Below are 6,000 nucleotides of genomic sequence, written 5' to 3'. Positions count from 1 at the left end.
TAACTTTACCTCCCCACCAGAGAACTGGACCTGGGTAGATGGTTCATTATTAGATCAAACCTTGTGAGTATGTTTCTGTGTTCTCTCTTATATGCGCCTGAATACTTTTAAAAACATTAAACTGCAACATTAAGTTTAACAAAGTGAATTATAACCCATACTAGAATAGTTGGAATTATGAATGCTTTCACAACTCCTGGGTTTGATGTTCAGAGCACGGGCTGATTCATGCATGCATGCATATGCAGCTGCACGCATATAGATACAATGCCACATTTACAATGGGGGTGGATCAATACCCCAGGGTGACACACCCCCCCCGCCATGACATTCAATAGAACTCACTGCATGAGTCTAGCAGAGAGTTTCCCTACCTTATTGGTGGCAGGTAGTCACGCAGGGCTAGTCCGAGACATTCTGCTGCCTGAGGTGGAGCAATGAATGGCTCCCACGCAAGCCATAGCCCCCAAAGCCAGCCAAGTTACTTTGGTGCGCGAGGCAGAAAATCCCACAAGCCCCTCTCCCCAGCCATGGCAGTAAAAATACAAGAACAACAAACTGAATAACTGTCCATTTGCTGCCTTTTCATAACACCTGAAGATTGCTGCCTGAGGTGGCCATCTCACTTTGCCTAATGGTAGGGCTGGTCCCCCGGCTAGTGGGGAAGGCAAAACTTACTACATGATGGATTCAACCATGAATTCTCCAGTTCAGTATTTATTTGTCATCTTTTTAGTTTGCCCAATGACAAACGTTCTCTGGGCAGATAACTGCTGATCAGGTTGAGTGACAATTGGTACAGGAATGCCCATTTTTCTCTTGCATGAGTGGATTATGCGTTGCCAGTTTCATTCCAAAAATGCTCGCACCTCAGCAAGCGTGTGAATGCCCATTAGGGCAGAATTTTGCAGGATACCTGCTTTCAGCGTGAGTCCTGACTAACTCAGACAGATATCACTTGTCTCTGTAGGAAGTGTTGCATTTGGGAAATTGGTGACACAAAAGCTGATGCTAGGCTTTTCTCTGTGATGACTGCCTGGCTGTTTCATATACTCATTGCCTGATGATGCAGTCATGATGTCCTGATATACATGCATTCAGTTTGTGAAGGGTTCCACAGTGTGAGCCAAGCCTCCATAAGGAGATGTTCGCAGTTTGTGTTTGCATCCAGACTGAGGACTAGGTTACATGTTCCGTTAACCAAATAGCAGTTCCTTCCATGTGCTAATTTCCAATTCCCTTGCTGTAATATCTACCCCAGTTCATCAAATAAATCATTTGGTTCATTGTACCTACCTTGCCAGCAGGAAAGAGATGTAGGGCTCTTAAAGTTGATGATTTTTTTCCTGAAATGTGATCAATTTAAATGGATCTGCAAGAAGGAGGTAATTCTGATCTAACATGTGACATCCAGAGATTATCAATCTTTACACAGAGTGACAGGATACCTTTCCTTACCTGGCAGATCTGAACTACAAGCCAAAGAGGGGGTGGAGGAATCAAATGGCTGTCTGTCTGTCTGTCTGTCTTTCTCTCTCTCTCTCTCTCTTTCTTTCTCTTGTGCATGCCTACTTGGAAGCAAGTCCCACTGTGTTCAATAGAGCTTACTCCCAAGTAAGCAGGCATTAAATCAGATATCTAAGTTCTTCAATATTTTGCAGTTCTGTCAATTTGGTTGGTATGTAAGCAATTCCATGGTCTGGCCAATATCTTAGGGATGGGAAGGGTAGAAACTAGACCTCCAGATGTTTTGGACTTCAACTCCCAGCATTCCTGACTATTGACCATTCTGGCAGGGGCTTCTGAGGGCTGAAGCCCAAAGTATCTGGAGATCTGCCTTCTGTCCTCCTGTCTTAGGCTGCCTGCTTGACTAAGGGTTCAGCTTCCCTTTTCTGCTTCATATTATTAAAATGCTCTCCAATTCTTATCTTCGGCTTACGGGTCGTCATTCCTCCATACATTAGATTTCATGGACATCTGACAATATAAACCACACTCCGGCTGGCACAGCTGGTAAAACTTCGCAAGGAATATTCCCGCTGGCTGTTAGAATCCATCAAGGACCAGATGGGCTCCTTCACACGAAGCTTGTATCCTGCAATTGAGATTGCTCCTTCATGGAAGTTTGCGGACTCTTTACACGACGTCGTGACCCTCCAGGGCGTCTCCTGCGCTAAATGCCCTTTGTTCCATTTTTAAGTAGATCACAGATAATGAGCTATCAAATTACCCCGCTTGTGTTCCGCTTCAGTTTCCTTCGTGAAAAGAAGAAAAGTGGCAAGAGGAGTGAGATCAATGACAGATAATCGAAGACTCAAATACGGGGAGAAGGAGGAGGAAAGGGAAGGGGGGAAAGGAAGCGCTTGTACAGGGAGTCAGTGGAGATCCTGCATTTAAAACGGAAGCAGAAAGCCCCGTTTTAAATGCAGGATTTGAGGCTGGTGTAGAGATGCCCCCTGTGTATTTGCAGTACATACAGTGCCCACAGAGGTGGTGGCCTTTGGGTGGAGTAGTGCCTAATAAGGGTCTACATACTGCTCCCTTTCTATCTCTCAAAGTGGTGTCACTATGCACCAGTATGCTCTGGATATTATCAGTTCTTTATAGGCAAAGACTGGTTTCCTTTGAAAAATGGATATTGTCGGGGTCAGCGCCTTAGCTGGACTTTCAAGGACCACACTAGCACGGTCTGCACTCGCAAAAAGCTTTATTCAGGATGGAGTACTGAATCACCGTGATGGTTCAACTCACACACCTGAGTGACACCAAACTAAATTTCCAACCCTCTGCTATAGAAGGTGATAAACAACTTATGCTAAGCCACATTCCTCTGTGCTCCTTCCTCCTGTATTTGCTATTCATCACTGTGGTTTCTCATATAAGGTAATCCATGCGTTACACCTTTTCGCTTAAACCTAGACGTAAATTCATAAGGTTATGACAGATGACAGGAAAACACTAGCTTAACTGCAAGCTCCATAGGAAGCTACAGAAACCCACAAACTGCATCCTGTTATTCTTCACTGCCGCACTAAGCAAAGCCTTTCATAAGCGTTCTGTCTTACTGACTTTCTCTATATCGCATTACGGCTGCTAACTTAAAATGGAGTCTCTTTGGCCAAAGCTGAATGTCCACTACAGCCATGACAATATGCCTCCCAAAATATGAAATTCTTCAAAATGCTTCTTAGCTTTATTATAGGTCAAACGACATACTTGTCTACTCTCATCTTTCTGTTGTGTTCCTTCTTGTTTACCCTTGGGTCTCAAAATCTCACTGCGTGTAGCAGACAGCGCTCTCCCATGTGCCTTGTGAATGACTTCAACTGGGTAACCTCTACTTTTAAAATCCCTCTTTAGTGTTGAGCTTCTCTTTCTTTTATCTCTGCACAATTTCTGCGTATTCGCAAGAACTGGCTTACAAGAATGTTTTCCTTCATGTGCCTAGGGTGCGAACTCTGAAAATGTAAGTAGGTGTTGCAATCTGTGCGTTTCTTGCATGTTACTGTTCGTAATTTTCCTGCTCTCTTTGCAACCGTAATATCTAGGTCAGTAATATGGGTGTTGCTGAAATCCATTTCAAGTGGGCGCATTTGGAATCCTAACAAAGTGCCATGGGCACCAGTGACAAAATGGCGGCCATAGTGGGGGCATGGCTACTCACAAAATGGCCAACAAGGGGATGGGTGTCAGGTCAGAACGGGGTCAGGTGGGCAAGCAAGCAGGGAAAGGCTCCCCACCTTCCCCATAAAAGGCCTCTGCTGCTGCTCACAGCAAAAAAGCCCCCAAACAAACGGGGCTGGGTGGGGCAGCCAGCAAGCCTGGGAATCTAGCGCGCACAATGAACAAAAATAGCACAGGCTTGTGAGCAAGCATGCGGCAAAATCCTTAACTTTGCACGTGTCCCCCACATGCACCAAACAACATCCAGAATGCCACAGCAAACACAAAGCAGGTGGCCATGGGGAGAATGGGAAATGCCCCTGCATCACCACCATTCCGAACACAAAAGCCTGGAGGTAAAGCAACGCGGGCAGATCAGCAAACAGGCTGGAAATTCCATTGCTTCACCCACCCACCACCGACAAGCAAACAGAAGGGCACAGAAGATGAGCACCACACCGCCCAACACACAAAAATAAAGGGTTGGAGACCAAGCGCCATCCCACTCCTTCCCAAAAATTCAGACAGGAGGTTGAGCAAGCAGGCAGGAGATGCCCCCCCTTTTGCCTCTGCTCCCCTCTCAGATGGAAAGAACTCCAGATGACGAGGGGTGAGTGGAAAACTAAAAGAAGAAGGAGCAACAGAAGGAGAGGTCCTGGAAAATTCCTCTGTAGTGCATTTGATTGATTGATTGATTGATTGGCTGCCTTTCAGGGCAGAAGCCCTCCCAAGGTGGCTCACAGCAATTAAATACATAAAAACAGTTAAAATATTACAAATGATAAAAACGTAACAACAATAAAAGCCGACCATAAAACCAGCAATGATGTTAACAGCGGTAACAGCAACAATAGCAGTCATATCAATACAAGGCCGAGGTAAAACAATATATTTTCAAGGCCTTCTTAAAAGTTTGCAATGACAGAGTACAGCAGTCCTCTGGTGGCAGCTTGTTCCAAAGGTGTGGGGCCACTGCAGAGAAGGCGCTCTCACGTGTGGCCACTCATCTGACTGCTCTCACAGATGGAAAAATGAGAAGGGCCTCTGTTTCTGATCTCCAAGTGTGGGCAGGCATAGTACAGACACAGTCTGGACAGATGCATTTTCCAGGACCTCCTCTTCTATTGTTTCTTTTTTCTTTTACTTTTACTCACCCCTCTTGTCGACTGGAGTGCTTCTTGGCCTTGAAAAAGCACTTTTGGCTCTCGCTCCTCTGCTGAAATCACTTTTAAGTCACGGAACCTTGGAGACACATCAGACCGCTTCCCCCGGAGCCTGTGTTCTGGCCACCTAGGTCCCCACACTTGCCTACAGCCTTTTCTGAGGCTTCCTTGACGAAAACCTCAGGACTTGCATCCAGCACCATCTCCAGGAAGGATTTCATGAGATCTCAGGAAAGGTATCTTTCAAGCTCTGTCCTATTTCCTAGACGTCCTTCCTCTACAAATCATGGCCCCCACAGCTGTACCCACTTTTCTATCATGTGCCTGTCTGAGTGTGTTTAGCGATTTGGTTTAGTTTTGAACTGGCTGTTGGTTGGAAGCCAAGCCCCTTTACTGCAGCCTCGCCCTGGCTGTCCAGGAGAAGGATCATAGCTGGGCCTCCTTCTCCTTGCTTCCTCTTCATGCCCACTGTGATCAGTCAATTCTTCCAGAAGAGATGGCCGATACACATGTGGTTAAAAAGAGAGTCCTTTGCCATAGTTGTGAATCCTCACCCTCTTCCCTGAGAGGAAGCTGGAAGAAGCAGGTTGTTCACAAGGGGCTAGTAACGGGGGGGGGGGGTGCGTGTGCAGGAGAGGTAACCATGCCCCGCCCTCACCTTTTGCCACAGTGACTGTGCACAAGGACTAGCCTTGGCCCACTGCCCAAAGTTGCACACAAACTGCTTTTGTGAGAACTCTTGTGACTGCTTTCCCCCTCCCCACTCACTTCTCCCAGTGGCAGGGGAAGCACAAAAAGTTCAGTGAGGTGTTACCCACCCCTGGTTTAAACCCTGTAAGATCCCAGAGCTCCACGCGCAGTTGCTCCTGGCCTTCCCCCTGGCAAGGCATCACTTGGCTGCATAACTAGGGACAGCCAAAGACCTTTCGCTGTATGTGGCGGAGCAGCAAATGGTGCCCCTCACCCTTAACCAAGGTGCTTAAGCCTGTCGTGGCTGAGCCGTGGTGGGAATTAAAGAATTCTTACCACACAGGCCAGTCCACACTTGCAAAAGCCTCTTTATTTCAGAATGGTCAGGAAAAACAGATTAGGAGTTGTCCTTCTAAGCCCTCTTTTTTCTCTTCGTGTAAGTCTAGGCAGGGTTGTACTATCTCAGGGATCTCATTTAACTTCT

At 46.5% G+C, this 6,000-nt stretch overlaps 1 long non-coding RNA gene across 1 annotated transcript in view; it reads right to left on the bottom strand.

The window, feature by feature from the left end:
• Positions 1 to 1,367: 1,367 nt before the first annotated feature.
• The window catches only part of LOC146355303 (uncharacterized), a 40,451-nt gene continuing 35,818 nt past the window's right edge, over positions 1,368 to 6,000 (bottom strand). The window contains exon 3 of the long non-coding RNA XR_014787146.1: positions 1,368 to 2,255. This is a non-coding gene — a long non-coding RNA (uncharacterized LOC146355303). The remainder of the gene's footprint in view (positions 2,256 to 6,000) is intronic.

This window comes from Heloderma suspectum, chromosome 2, assembly GCF_057233095.1.
Source record: "Heloderma suspectum isolate Gila_16-S chromosome 2, 16-S_ref, whole genome shotgun sequence".
Classification (NCBI taxonomy): domain Eukaryota; kingdom Metazoa; phylum Chordata; class Lepidosauria; order Squamata; family Helodermatidae; genus Heloderma; species Heloderma suspectum.
This window is presented reverse-complemented; position numbering and strand designations above follow the sequence as displayed.